Genomic DNA, 15,909 nt, shown 5'->3' on the forward strand with positions numbered 1-15,909 from the left:
GAACAAAATATACACATCTTGTTCCATGAACTATTGACAATTTAGGTCATAGGCAATCATTCTTAGTCTAAATTTTCTTGAAGGAAGAAATAACTTTCTGTCTGGCACTAAGTTTCAACATAATTTAGGTCCCGGACAATTTTTGCTGATTTAATGAAAATTATCAATCCTCCCAGAAAATTGTTCTTAAACAGATGTATAGGTAGATAGGTAAGATGTATAGGTAGGTAGGTAGGTGGGTAGATAGGTAGGTAGGTAGGTAGATAGATGATGGATGGATGGGTGGTTGGATAATAGATATTAGATTGATAGACAACAGACAGACTGCATGCAATTTCTTTTTTTTTAGAGTCACTAATTTTACTTTTTTTAAATGTTAAAAAATCTACTTTTAAGTTTTTCATAAGTTATTGGGGTACAGGTGGTATTTGGTTACTTGAGCAAAGGAGCCACTGGCCACAGAAGTTTCTGATTGGTGAAGCAACACCCCAAGGATCCCATAACACTTTGGGAAGTATGGCCATTTTTAACGATATTGATTCTTCCTATCCATGAGCATGGAATGTTTTCCCACTTTTTTGTGTCATCTCTGATTTGTTTGAGCATTATTTTGTAGTTCTCCTTGTAGAGATCTTTCACCTCCCTGGTTAGCTGTATTCCTAGGTATTTTACTCTTTTTGTGGCAATTGTGAATGGAAATTGCAGTCCTGATTTGGCTTTACTGTTGTTGGTGTATGGGAATGCTAGTGATTTTTGTACATTGTACAAAAAATGTACATTTGTGCATTGATTTTATATCCTGCAACTTCGCTGAAGTTGCTTATCAGCTGAAGGAGCTTTTGTGGAGACTGTAGGGTTTTCTAGATACGGGATCATGTCATCTGCAAACAGGGATAGTTTGATGTCCTCTCTTTTTATTTAGATGCCCTTTATTTCTTTCTCTTGCTTGATTGCTCTGGCCAGGACTTCCTATACTATGTTAAATAGGAGCAGTGAAAGAGGGCATCCTTATCTTGTACCAGTTTTCAAGGTGAATTCTTCCAGCTTTTGCCCATTCTGTATAATGTTGGCTGTGAGTTTGTCACAGATGGCTCTTGTTATTTTGAAGTATATTTCTTCAATACCTAGTTTATTGACAGTTTTTAACATGAAGAGGCATTGAATTTTTCTCAAAAGCCTTTTCTGCATCTACTGAGATAATTATGTGGTTTTTGTCTTTACTTCTGTTTATGCAATGAATCACATTTATTGATTTGCATATGTTGAACCAACCTTGCATCCCAGGAATAAAGCCTGCTTGATCATGGTGGATTAGCTTTTCATGTGCTGCTGGATTCGGTTTGCCGGGATTTCTTGAGGATTTTTTGCATTGATGTTCATCAAGGATATTGGCCTGAAGCTTTCTTTTCTTCTTGTGTGTCTGCCAGGTTTTGATATCAGGATGATGCTGGCCTCATAGAATGAGTTAGGGAGGAGTCCCTCCTTCTCAATTTTTTGGAATACTTTCAGTAGGAATGGTACCAGCTCTTCTTTGTACATCTGGTAGAATTCAACTGTGAATCCATCTGGTCTTGGAAATTTTTTGGTTGGTAGGCTATTTATTGCTGATTCAATTTCAGAACTTGTTATTGGTCTATTCAGGGACTGAATCTCTTCCTGGTCCAATCTTGGGAGTGTATATGTCCAAAAATATATCAATTTCTTGTAGATTTTCTGGTTTATGTGCATAGAGGTGTTGATAATATTCTCTGATGGTTATTATTTCTGTGGGGTTAGTGATAATATCCCCCTTTACATTTCTAATGGTATTTATTCGGATCTTCCCTCTTCTTTTTTAATCTAGCTAGTGTTCTATTTTATTAATTTTTTTCAAAAAACCAACTCTTGGATTTGTTGATCTTTTGATTTGTGTGTGCGTGTGTGTGTGTGTGTGTGTGTGTGTGTGTGTGTCTGTCTCCTTCAGTTCAGTTTTGATTTTGATTATTTCTTGTCTTCTGCCGGCTTTGGGGTTTGTTTGCTCTGGGTTCTCTAGTTCTTTTAGTTGTGATGTTAGGTTGTGAAGCTGAGTTCTAACTCTCTGAAGTGGGCAATTAGTACTATAAATTTCCCTCTTACTCCTGCCTTAGCTGTGTTCCAGAGATTCTGGTATATTGTATCTTTGTTCTCATTAGTTTCAAATAGCTTCTTGATTTCTGCCTTAATTTCATTATTTACCCCAAAGTCATTCAGGGGCAGGTTATTCAATTTCCATGTAATTGTTGGTTTTGAGCAAATTCCTTAGTCTTGATTTCTAATTTGATTGTGCTATGGTCTGAGAGAGTGGTTGTTATGATTTCAGTTCTTTTGCATTTGCTGAGGAGTGTTTCATGTCTGATTATGTGGTCGATTTTTCAATGTGTGCCATGTGGTGGTGAGAAGAATGTATATTCTATTGCTTTTGTGTGGAGAGTTCTGTAGATGTCTATCAGGCCCATTTGATCCAGTGCTGAGTTCAGGTCCTGAATATCTTTGTTAATTTTCTGACCCGATGATCTGTCTAATACTGTCAGTGAGGTATTGAAGTTTCCCACTATTATTGTATGGATGTCTAGATCTCTTTGAAGGTCTCAAAGAGCTTGCTCTCTGAATCTGGGTGCTCTTGTGTTGGGTGCATATGTATTTAGGATAGTTAGGCCTTCTTGTTGAATTGAACCCTTTACTATTACATAATACCCTTCTTTGTCTTTTTTTATCTTTGTTGGTTTAAAGTCATCTGAAATTAGGACTGCAACTCCTGCTTTTTTCTGTTTTCCATTTGCTTGGTAGATTTTCCTCCATCCCTTTATTTTGAGCCTATGGGTGTAATTGCATGTGAGATGGACTGCATGCAGTTTCAAGGGTTCAGGTTCACTGTTTATTTAAACCAAATACTACAGGGTATGATCTCCTGAACTAAGTGGGTGAAGTACACGTTTCCTATAAAACAGCCTTTTTCATTATCTCACAGGGCAATAACTTCTTTAGAGTTTTGATAAATATTTTAGTTCCCCCAGCAAGCATCAGATGATGAGTTAAAGAATATACCATGTTATTTAAAATATGGCATTTGTTTGTCTACATGCTGTATATTGAGGTTCTTGGAAGCACCTTTTCATTATGTTTATAAACTGGTTACTTGCAAGTGGTTGCTTGCCAGTTTAAACTAGCTTAAGCTGTGGCAAAAAGAGGAATTTATTATCTTTGGTAGGTTCCAAATTAAAAAATAAAGTGAGCAAGAACTAAGATTAGAAGAAATTTATGAGCTTGGATGAAGGTTCCCAGTATTTCTCATTATTTTTGTGTTTAATGATGTATATTTCCTTTTCTGTAAATGATACACTATTCAGAATAATTGTTTTGGGTTGTTTGCTTCCTTCTTATTAATTTATAAATGCTCTTTGTATATTGGAGATACTAACCTTTTGTCTGTTATATGTTTTCCTCGCATGTTTTTCAAGCCTTTGTGTTTGTTTCTCAGTAATGCTGGTGGAGTCTTCTTTTTTGAGATATTTTAAATTTTTATGCAGCAGTGTCTTTCACCACTGCCCTACATCTTCTTTCCACTTTTTGGCTTCCGCTTATGTAAGGAGGCCATCTCCAACTTAAAGTTCTATGAATAGTTCTATATTTTTACTTTCTTTTTAGTCATTTTGATTCACATATAACTTTTTCTATAAGATGTGATGCTGAGTCTAAGTTAATTTTCTTGCTAATGAATGTCCTATTGAATCTGAAATTACTTGTTGACTAGTTTCATCCCTTTTCTTCTAATGTACAATGTTACTTTTCTTATATCTCAGTTTTCCATTATTAGCTTTATCTGTTGATGGACTCTGTTCAATTGATTTATGTGTAATTTTTCTAGGTAGTGTCTGGTTCATTTACAGTAGCTTTGTTTTAAATTTTAATAATAGACAAAAACTTCTCTCCTTATTACACTACATTAAGCTTTACTCAACAATATTTGTGCAGTCAGCTTTAAGAGCTCCAAAGTAATTTTCTAAACCCTCCTCCTAAAAAATAGCAAAATTTAAAAATGGGAATTCAGATGAAATTTTTTTGTAAACATTGTTTGGCTTTGGAAAAGATGAGCATTCTAATGTTTTAGTACTTTCTGTCTCAGAGGTTTATCGACTTCTTTTTTTATTAGGTCTAGTTTGCTGTCAACACCCATTTAATTTTACATAAACATGCTCTTCGAGGCTGAAGTGAATATGACTGATTTTCAATGTGAAAATAAAACATAAAAATCCCTTCTTGGCTCATGCCTGTAATCCCAGCACTTTGGGTGGCTGAAGCAGGCAGATCACTTGAGGCCAGGAGTTTAAGACCAGCCTGGCTAATATGGTGAAACCCTGTCTCTACTAAAAATACAAAAGTTAGCCGGGCATGGTGGCCTATGCTTGTAGTCTCAGCTACTTGGGAGGCTGAAGTGGGAGAGTCGCTTGAACCCAGGAGGTGGAGGTTGCAGTGTGCCAATATTATGCTACTGCACTCCAGCCTGGGGAGCAGAGCGAGACTCCCTCTCAAACAACAACAACAAAAACAAAACTGTTCTTGGAGTTGTTTCTAAACAGAACTTGTCTCTAATACTAACATAACAGAAATGTATACGATTTTACATTAGTATTAAAGATAAGAATATTCTTGGCCAACAGGAAATGGGTTAAAGCCTTGCAGAGGAGGGAAACAGTGAATTTTGTCATTCACTTAACCAGTTTTCACACACACACCGAGAAAGTCCAGAAGCCTGGCTGATAAGAAATTCTTACCCTTTTGCTGGCATGCTACGGTTTTGGGTTCTCTTTTTCTGAGCAACTTTGGTGACCTTGCTCCCTGTGGCATAGCTGTGGGGGCCAAGCCACGTTACAAAAGAAAATGATCGCTTTCCATTTCATGGAACCATAGGCAAAAGTCTCTCCTTTTTACAAGAGGCCAACCAGTGGGTTGCATGGGAAAATAAGATATTGAATTAAATGCACAGAAAGAAAAAAATTCATTGGGACATAAGTGACACAAACTTTGGTTCCACGTGCTGTCAATTCTCTCCTTAAAAAGCCAGCACCCAAAGTTGATAGACTCACACACCCAGACAGACAGATGACAGAAAAGTCCACAGGCTTCCCCTCCTCACATGGTGTGGCAAAGAGAAAGTGAAGTGGTGAGGGGTTTTGAATAGAGTTACAGGATTGAGGGCCAGTATGACAGAGAAGGGGAGAGAGAGGGAGAGGAAGAGGGAGGGAAAACGATAGAGGGAGAGAGGGAGGGAGAGGGAGAGGAAAGAAGAAGAAAGGGAAGGAGGGAGAAAGGGAGGGAGGGATGGATAGAATTTTTTCTTGGGACTGGAACCCAAACCAACTTAGGCCAGGGAAAAGGTACACTCTGTCCCACTGCCTGCTGAGTTGATCAGATCCAGGTAGTCAACGATCTCAACCTGTCCCTCACAGATATCTGTTCATGTGACCCAAACCACTAAGGATTAGGAGAGGAGAGACAAGGCACCCTAAGTGACAGAAAAGTTAGGAAGTGAAAAGGAGAGAAAGCAAGAAGGGAAGGGAGAAAAGCATTGCCTGCAGGAGGGATGGGGGAGGCAAGGAGGGCTGGCAGGCTGGAGAAAGACTCAACCAGCATGGCGACACTGAATCAGAAGTTCAGGCAGCTGCTTGTCAGCCGTGAAGGGATCTTGTCCAGCAGTCCCATCAGCTCACAAGTCTCCCCCTCAGGGAGAGAAAGGCTCCCCACATCCCATTGTTGGGAATGGGTGCTCGGTGTCACAAAAATCAACACTGAGACAAAGGATCTCTCAGCAAGGCTAGTTTACTTTCTGCAGAGAGAGGGCCGCTTGCTAGCAGTCTTGCCATGAGAGCACACACGAACAAAGGAGACAGGGTCATTTGTAACCTGATATGCCACCCTACTGCTGTGTCCGGCTTCCGTTGGCTGGAATGGGACCTCACATTCTGTACTTGACCTGATTGGCTAGCAACTTAGAACTTCCCCAAAGAGGCAAAGGCAGAGGAGAACAAAGGAAGACAGGAAGTAACTTGTGGAATGCTGAGAGAGGCAAAAGCACTTCCAAATAAGGAAGAGGAATAGGCTGTGACCTAATGCTTGCTTGGGCCTGTTCAGGCATGCCAGGGCAAATATCTAGGCTAAAATGTGGTAGCTAAGAATGCAGAGTATATTGATTTCTTTATTACGGCTAGCAGATATTTAAGAATATTAGCACAGGTCTTTGAGTAAATTTTGCTTCTAAGAGAGGTTACTATCTATTCTCAATTAGACTGGGAGGAAAGTACCTTTGAAGAGGAACCTCTACTTATTTTATTTTCTACACCATGATCCCAGGCAAGCCCCTAAATAATACATTACTGGTCATGGGTTCTTGGGCTCTCAATGCAACAGAAACTGACATGAGGTCAAAATAGTTTTCCCAGACAAAGCTTCATTGGAGATTATTCCTGGACATAAGAGAGGCAGCACAAGAGAGAAAGAATTCCCTGATGACTCCCTGAAAAGAGCTGGTAGGGCTTTTTTTAAACTATTAGGCAAAGTGTGGGAATTGACATCAGGGGTAGGGTATGCAGGCTGGGCTGGGCAAAGCAGGAGAGGTGTACGGTATGCAGGTCAGCAGTATCTGCTTAGGATGGTTTTCTTGAGGAAGAGACCACCTGGTGGTCTGGCCTGTGGCAGCAAGGCTGTGAATCAGTTGTTCAACATTCTTTCTGGAATCTTGGTTGTCTCCTAAGACCAGTTCTTGGGATTCTTTAAGTAAAAGGACTATTAGCAATGAGGTAGTGGCGTGGGTTTTGTGATCAGCAGGAATGTTGTAGTACAGCAGTCCCTAACCTTTTTGGCTCCAGGGACTGGTTTCCCAAGGAAGACAATTTTTCCATGGACAAAGGAGGAGGGGGATAGTTTCAGGATGATTCAAGCACATTACATTAATTGTGGACTTTATGTCTCTTATTATTACATTGTAATATATAATGAAATAATATACATTATATATTACATATGCAACTCATCATACTGTAGAATCAGTGGGAGCCCTGAGCTTGTTCTTCTGCAGCTAGATGGTCTCATCTGGGAGTGACAGGAGACAGTGACAGATCATCAGACATTAGATTCTCATATTAGATAAGGAGTATTAGATAAGGAATGTGCAACCTAAATACCTCACATGCACAGTTCACAATAGGGTTCATGCTCTTACGAGAATCTAATGCTCCTACTGATCTGACAGGAGGCTATGCTTAGGCAATAAGGTGAGTGATGGGGAGCAACTGTAAATACAGATGAAGCTCCACCCACTGAGTCACTGCTTACTGCCTGCTATGCAGCCCAGTTCCTAAAAGGAGACACACTGGTACCAGTCCATGGCCTGTGGGTTTGGGACCCCTGCTCTAGTAGGGGTGAGATGAAGCCAAGCCCTGACTCTTCTCTGTCTCAAGGAGAGCCCCAGGTACATAATACTGAGAAGAGGAGCAGCTCTGTAATTGCAGTTTTAGGCACAAGGAAGCATCATTGGGCATCCTGATTATCTCTTTAATGAATATTCACTGTCACTATCTTGATAATACCTGTAGGTATCATTTACAAAATTTTCTTAACTACTATCTTGAAAGAATTTTAAACTTACAAAAAAGTTGTACAGTTGGTTTCTTTCTGTCTTTCACACAGATTCTCATAATGTTAACATCTTAAATGATCTTAATACAATTATTGAAAGCAAGAAATGAATATTGACTAACACTATTAATGAATCTACAGGCTTTATTTTAATTTTATCAGTTGTCCCCTCATGTCCACTTCCTGCTCCAGGATCCAATCCAGAATCCCACATTGCTTTTGATGATCATGTCTCCTTTGAGCCCTCCCAACTGGGATAGTGCTTTGTGTTTTCTTAGAGTCTGTATTTCTCTATTTGGTATCCATTAACTACAGGGTTTAACTCATGGTCAGAGTTGTTTGCATCTCCCCCGAGAGCCAGAACCCCTGCTCTGAACCATCCGAACCATCCCCTTTAGTGTAGGGGAGAGAAGAGGGTTAGATAAAAGGTTTCAGTCACTTCCTACAGGAACCTCACTGAAGTAGGACACAAGTTCCTGAGACCTTTGATCTGAGGTCCTTCAGTGAGGGAGGTAGGACCTCACTGATGCAAGAAACATGCTGGAGGAATAGCAAGTTGATCTCCATTCCAGTCTTCTGTGGCTGTGTAGATCTAGAACTAATTTCCACCTCAAAGGGAAGACTTTCCTGGACAGGCTTGCAGCCCTGAGTGGAAACATCCCACTGCCTTTGACTCCTGACTCCGTATCTCTTTTCCGGTAACAGTTGTGTAAATGTTTATTAGCTGACAATTATCTAACAATTCTTGGCTTCCAGACTTCACTCATGTCAACATTTTTCAAAGTGTGGCAGCAAACACTTTCTTTTCTTTAAGGATTCTGAATACAGGCCCTCAGTCTTTTCTGGCTTGTAGGGTTTCTGTTGAAAGGTCCACTGTTAGCCTAATGGGATTCCCTTTCCAGGAGACCTTCCCCTACTTTCTAGCTGCATTTAATATTTTTTCTTTTACATTGACCTTGGAGAATCTGATGACTGTGTCTTGGGGATGGTCCTCATGTATAGTATCTCAGAGGAGTTATCTGAATTTCCCAGATTAGAATGTCAACCTCTCTAGCAAAGTTGGGGAAAGTTTCATGGACAGCATCCTCAAATGTGTTTTCCAGGTCGCTTGCCCTCTCTCCCTCTCTTTCAGGGATGCCAATATGTGGTAGGTTTGGTCTCTTTATATAGTCCCAGATTTCTTGGTGGTTTCATTCTTTTTTTAAGAAAATATTATGTCATGAAAAAAGTCATCAATTAACTAGATTCATACTTGTTTGAACAAGAATTGAAAATTTATTAAATAGGCAGAATGTGAGCATCTTGTTCCACATGGGAATGAAAAGATGCTATAGGTTCTCTAAGAATTGCACAGTGTAAAAAAATAAGAAAGGAGAAGGAAAGGGGAAAAAATCACATGATATTGGGAGCCATCTCGCATTATGAATAATCTACCAATAAACATTTAAAAAATAATACTCTTTGTTTCTGCAGTAGCTTTGAGTTTATAGTTCTTGGAATGACTGTATTCCATTGAAGACATCTCAGTAACAGGAGGCTGTTTTAGCAATCCCATGTGCAAATATTAATAAAAAAAATAAAATAATGCAATTCATCTCTTGCCATCACCCCAGAAATCATGACATTTCTGAGAACTGTTTTGCTTGAAAATGGATTAAGCTGTAAGTTTCGGCTGAAGCTCTGTCTCTCCAGCCCGTTTGAGTGCAACATTCACTAGAAGCTGAAATCCACTAAAGTCCTGGTTGAGATCCGTTGGAGTAGGGGGAGGAGTGTTGAAAAGACTACTCTGTGTATTGGTACTTGGTCCAGATTTACACATGTCCTCTGGGCACATGAGAGAGGTGTCTGTAAAGTTGTTGGCTGCTACCTGCTGTATATCTGTGTTTTGTCCCACACCAACTGACTGGCAGAGAAAGGGACATCTTTCAATGCAGTCACAGTGGCATGGCAGATCACTGATGGACGAGCCAAAACTGATCCTGGGGAAGACGGCTTAGGAGACAATGGCCTCCCTAGGGTTGGGTTTGGCCCAGCTGTACAGGAATGAAATGGGGTCTCCTCTAGAGCTGGCATGAAGTTTTTGATGCCCATCACCAACTTCACAGAGCTTGTTTCAGAAATCTTGGGCCCACGGCGGGTAATTGTGAACTGATTTGGATCTTTGCCATCCTTTCTCAGCATGTCAGGATGCGTACACCACATGAAATATTATCTCCTTCGTAAGCTCATTTATCTGAGAAGCTTGTGGCGGGCATTGATGAACCAGTTACAGACCTGTAGTGTAGACAGATATGTTTGCTGGGACCACAGTGCTTTTTCTTGCTGGGAAGGATGGACATTGTAATGGTGCTCATACAGCCGATCCTGAAGAATCTGCACAGACTCCTTGGGCAGGTTGCCCCTTCTCCTTCTCTTGCCTGAGCCAGAGGATGAAGGAAGGTCCAAGGGAATGTCCATGGAATCGTCATCCTCCGTCTCACTGCCAGATGCTGCAACAATACCTTTCGTTGTTTCCATGAGTCGGTGCAGAGGAGCAGGACCCTGCGTGCCCCAGGATGGGGACACCTATGCGGCCAGTGTGGCCCAGCCTCGGTCCCCGGCTTCAAGGAGAGGGTTTTGTTCATTTTAAAAAATTCTTTTTTAAATTTTTATCTGACTGAGTTGATTCAAAGAACCAGTCTTTGAGCTCTGAGATCCTTTCCTCAGCTTGGTCTATTCTGTTGTGAATACTTCTGATTATATTATGAAGTTCTTGTAGTCAGTTTTTCAGCTCTGTGAGATCTATTTGGTCCTTTCTTAAAATGGCTGTTTACTCTTTAAGCTCTTGAATCATTTTAGTAGATTCTTTAGATAACTTGGATTGAGTTTCAACTTTCTACTTAAATCTTGACGATCTTTATTGCCATGCAGCTTCTGAATTCTGTCTGTTATTTCAGCCATTTCGGTCTGGTTAAGAACCATTGCTGGGAAGCTAGTGCAGTCATTTGGCGGTGAGAAGACACTCTGGCTTTTAGAGTTGCCAGAGTTCTCGTGCTGGTTCTTTCTCATCTGTGTGGGCTGAAGTTGCTTTAATCTTTGAAGTTGCTGTCCTTTGGATGGGGCTTTTGGGTTTTACATTCTTTGATGCCCTTGAGGGTTTAACTATGGTATAAGTTGGGTTTAGTCAACTGGTTTCATTTCTGGATGATTTCATGGGGCCAAGGCTCAGCTCAGCACTTCTGGGCTGCATCGTCTAACCCTGGGGAGCTGGTACCAGGCCCATGGCTTTGTCCCCTGGATCTTCAGGGTTAAACACCTACTGCACTAGAGGGGCTAAGGTGTTCCCCATTCGCTAGCAACGACACTCCAACGTGGGGTGTTGACAAAAGTGCTTCATCTGGGTCACAGCAGTGGGATCTTCACTCACACATGTGCTGGTGGTGGTGGAGCATTGATGTCTGTGTGCATGTGCATGCTGGCAAAGTGTTGAGGGGAGGCTGTGGGTGAGTGCTTGCTGGCAAAGTGGTGAGAGGAGGCTTTGTCTGGGTGTGTCCTGGTGGGACCTGTCTGCAAAGGCTCTCTGATAGTTGGACAGGGTCTACTGGTGAAAGGGCTAAGGCAGTGGCCCCTGGGAAGCATCCCAGTTTGGCAACTGAGGCTTTGCTGCAAACAGATGTGGCGGGTAGGGAACTTGGGAGAGGCCAGCACACTGAGAGGCACTCGTATCAGACTGGCCCCATCCCCTAGGCAAGATAGTCCTATTCTGTCCAGGTCTGACAGTCAAGAAAGGCCAAAGCCACCTAGAGGAGCAAGATGAGCCTTGGAGAATGAGCATCCCTGTCCATGTTCCACTGCAGCTGTTTCCAAACCAGACTCTCTGGGCTCCACACAGGCTAGAGTCCTGTCCCTGCCAACTCTCCAAGCAGCTCTCTCTGCCAGCGCAAATGTCCATGGGGGCTGTGGGACCTTTTGCAGCTAGGATTCTGGAGGTCTCTGGCAAGAGTGGGCCACTCCATGCCTATTTAACTCCCCACTTCCCCAGGAGCTGTTCGGGGCCAGGAACAAGTCCTCATGCTCAGCAACCCTGTGCAGGGTTTCCAGCTTCCTCCCCTTGCAGCTGAGGGCCTGCCTCCCTCACTCCACTCTCAATGCCTTCCTTTCGAAGATCTGCTTGGTGTATGCTGGTCTTCTTGATGGTCAGTCTCTTGGTGGGAGAAGCTCTTCCTGGCTGCATCTAGTTGGCCATCTCAGCTCCTCTCCCCAATCAAAACCAATTAAAAAAAAAAAAAAACAACGAAATCATTCAAATTGAATTCTAAGATTTTAAGGCTGAATTTAAGAAAGAATCTCTATGCACATGTAAGAAATCTATGTTACATATGAGGTTCCAGAAATGTTAAAAATTAGTATGTAGAAAAGATACATCATGCAAACACTAGCAAAAGAAAATTACTGTAGCTAAGTGAATACCAAGGTAGGCTTTAATGCAAAAGATAAAGCTAGAGATAAAGCAGGACAAGTAATAATGACACAGGGATCAATCCAAATGGAACATATAATAATTATGAATCTGCATATACCTAATTACTTAGCTTGAAAAAAGTAACTAAAATAAAAGTGGAAATAAGCAAGTTCACAACTGTGGTAAAAGACTTTAATACACTTTTTGGGATAGCTTATGTAATAAGGAGAACAAAAAATCAGAATGGGCTAAAAATTTGAACAATGCAACTAACACACATAACCAAACTTATATGTGTATATGTCTATATATATTTATATGTGTGTATGTATTTATATGTGTGTATATATTTATATGTGTATATGTATATATGTATATATGTATATATAGTATGAGATACACATGTATTTTTCACACACACACACACACACACACACACACACATACATATATATTTTGAGACGGAGTTTCATTCTTGTCGCCCAGGCTGGAGTGCAGTGACATGATATCAGCTCATTGCAACCTCCACCTCCTGGGTTCAAACGATTCTCCTGCCTCAGCCTCCTGAGTAGCTGGGATTACAGGTGTGCACCACCATCCTGGGCCAATTTTTGTATTTTTGGTAGAGACGGGGTTTCACCATGTTGGCCAGGTTGGTCTTGAACTGACCTCAGGTGATCCACACACCTCAGCTTCCCGAAGTGCTGGAATTACAAGCATGAGCCACCACGCCCAGCATATATATATATATATCTCAAAATGATAGAACTTACATGTTTTTCAAGTCTACATGGAACATTTATGCTAAATTGATCATATGTTGGGTCATAAAGAAAGTCTCAGCTTCCAGAGGATGAACATTATTAAAAGTAGGTTTTCGAGCTGGGCACAGCGGCACATGCCTGTAATCCCAAATACTCAGGAGGCTAAGGTGGGAGGATCACTTGAGCCAAAGAGTTCAAGTCTAACCTAGGCAACATAGTGAGACCTCATCTCTGAAGAAAATGTTCTCTGGGACTCCCAGTTTCTAGTCAAGCATGTAAGAGGCTTGGAACTCATCACTCCATCTTAACAGAAAGTAAATACTGAACAAAGTAAAAAATTAACAACCTTAGATAAGTGGGATCACAGAGCAAACTACTACCCTACGATTTATTGAGACAGGCAGGTGGATACAGAGAATCAAAACTACTGCAACAGAAACCCATGACCAGAAACCCCTGTGGGAACCAGTACCAGGATAGGAAAACATGAAGTCTAATGAATGAATTCCTGGAGGCTCAGGGTGGAGCAGTCTGAGAATTAAAAACTCCAGGGGGCCCAGTCTAAGGGGAGCCTCTGCACTTTTTTAAGAGTTTTACCTCCAGGAACCTATCAGGTTCTCACAGTGAATATGGGAGAAAAATCTCCTTCATGCTCTGGCATGAAGTGGGAAGGGGGAAAGTAACCGCTGCGAAACACACCAGAGTATTCTGTTCTTCTTAACAAGCTCTGCCATTAAGAGAAAGCATTTTACCAGAGTCTAAATTATTAGGGTTTTATCAGAGCCTAAATGACCTGGAGGAAGAGAGTATTATTTTTATACAGGACAGTAAACAAGTATTCTTTGCTCTAAAGGGAAACCTTACCTCTATCTTCCAAGGCAGTTCACTACACAAACATCCTTGAAAAGAGTGTGGAACAAAAGGACAGTCAATGCCTCACTGCCAGGCCAGCAAAAATGCAAGAGATCCATGGGGAATTGTCTCTGACACCAACAAACCAATATTTTTGCAAAGTAAATAAACACATGAGCAAGGTGATAATAGTGTGCCGGAAAACGCTGCCCTACTGCAGTGGTGACTGTGATAGTCCCGGGTGTCTGGGAAGACACGCCAGGATCACAGAGTGGGGCCTGGTTTTAGAAGAATGCAAATCTGGTCATGAGTTTCACGCTTAAAATTATTGAACGACTCCCCACCATGTCTAGGATGGAACCCAGGCTCCCCAGCTCATCCCACAAGGCCCTTCACTACCTGGGCCTGCCTTTCCCTCTAGCACCTTCTCCACCTACACCCACGGTGGCCCTCTGTCATCTAGCTGGACAGCCACTCCTAGAAACACCCAAAACAGGCTTCACCAACATGACTCACCTACCAGCACCTGCTGGAAGCCCTCCTCACAGTAACTCTTAGTTCCCTTCGGGGTTTCTCCTTCTCCCCATCTTCCCACCCTGCTTCCAGCTTCCCTCACTGATAGACAATTAAGCACTCACTCTATGCATCCCACAGGACTCATGCTTACCTCTGTCATTGTCTTGTCATTGGTCACTCTCCTGGGTATTTGCCCAACCCGAATTCACCCTAAATTATCAAAGATATGCATGCAAAGAACAAAACTTCCAGTATATGGTTTTTAAAAATTACAGATAAAGTATCCTTCTCCTCCTTTTACCTCACCCCTCCCTTGCTCATTTGCCCTCCTCAGAGATCAGTGCTGTTAGCAGATTCTGGCTTCAGTACCTTTGAAGTTTCCAATAATACTCTCATAATTCTCTCTCATGACTTTAGGGACCCAGGTACACCATTACTAGTTGTGGAATTCTAAAATTTACTTAACCTCTCTGAGCTACAGTTTCCTCTTTAAGCACAATGAAATAATGACTTACAAGCATCCAATAACGTAAATGTGTATATAAAGTTCATGTAAACTGGGGACCCCACACACACCCCTTATCATGCCAAGTGAATCCATCTTGGGAAGTATGTTGGATGGAAAATTTTCAGAATGTAGAAACTTGCATTCTATTATTTTAAGTGACAAAAATAATAATGTTCCTAGCCCAGTTAATGCCACCAGGTAATTTCCTCAAACATTACAAAAATACTCTTAAAAAGCTTTCTAGCAGTCTATCCAGGGTTTCTACGTGAAATATAGCATTGAGAAGAGTTATTCTTTGTGAACATTTACTCACTGGTGAGTATGGGTATCTGAAGTAAGAAATATGTTGCGTAATATCTGAATCAAATTATCTATTCCTTCTGCAATGAAAAAACAATGCACTGTGATGTAATATAAATATACAGGTATGTTATCTATCTATGTTTAAATTATTATATGAAAGAGACTATTTAAATTGGACTTTAGTAGGTAGCACGACTGGTGGCTGACAGATATTATTACTGGGACCTATGCTGGGTGAAACCCTCCTTAAAATGGTAGGGAAGATGAGAGATACTGCTCTGTATGTACAAACAAGCCCAGAGAGCTGCTGACATTGGCTAATTGCACTCTGCATCCTTTTGCCTGTACTTCTGCCAATTTAAAAGCTTCCACTGGCTTCTACATGCACATTATAACAGCTTTTGATACAGATAATCTCATTTAGCTTATCACTGTCAAGCCTTCACAGCAAATATTGTTATAGTGTAAGTTTATATAGTGAAGAATACCTGTACATTACAAAATGAGAGAAAATTTCATTTAACTCCTATAAATGCACTGGCTGTGTGAGGTTGCTGGGTGGAAATGCAGGGGTTGACTGTTACATGTTACTGCAGTTGATGTTTGAACAACACAGGCTTGAACTATGCAGGTCCATTTGTATTTTCTTCCACCTCTGCCACCCCTGAGACAGCAAGACCAATGCTTCTTCTTCCTCATCACCCTCATCAGTGTAAAGACAAGGATGAAGACTTTTATGATGATCCACTTCCACTGAACACATAGTAAATATATTTTCTCTTTCTCGTGATTCTTAATAACATGTTCTTTTCTCTGTTTTACTTTATTGTAAGAATGTAGTGTATAACACATAGAATATACAAACTATGTATTAA

At 41.1% G+C, this 15,909-nt stretch overlaps 1 protein-coding gene and 1 pseudogene across 9 annotated transcripts in view; one reads left to right on the forward strand and one right to left on the reverse strand.

Annotated features, from left to right (window-relative positions):
- Window positions 1-15,909, forward strand: part of IGFL2 (IGF like family member 2) — a 101,153-nt gene that overhangs the window by 55,823 nt on the left and 29,421 nt on the right. The gene's annotated exons all lie outside the window — the stretch shown is intronic.
- On the reverse strand, window positions 9,305-10,301 carry LOC129138122 (homeobox protein TGIF1-like; annotated as a pseudogene).

Source organism: Pan troglodytes, chromosome 20 (assembly GCF_028858775.2).
Source record: "Pan troglodytes isolate AG18354 chromosome 20, NHGRI_mPanTro3-v2.0_pri, whole genome shotgun sequence".
In the NCBI taxonomy this organism is placed as follows: domain Eukaryota; kingdom Metazoa; phylum Chordata; class Mammalia; order Primates; family Hominidae; genus Pan; species Pan troglodytes.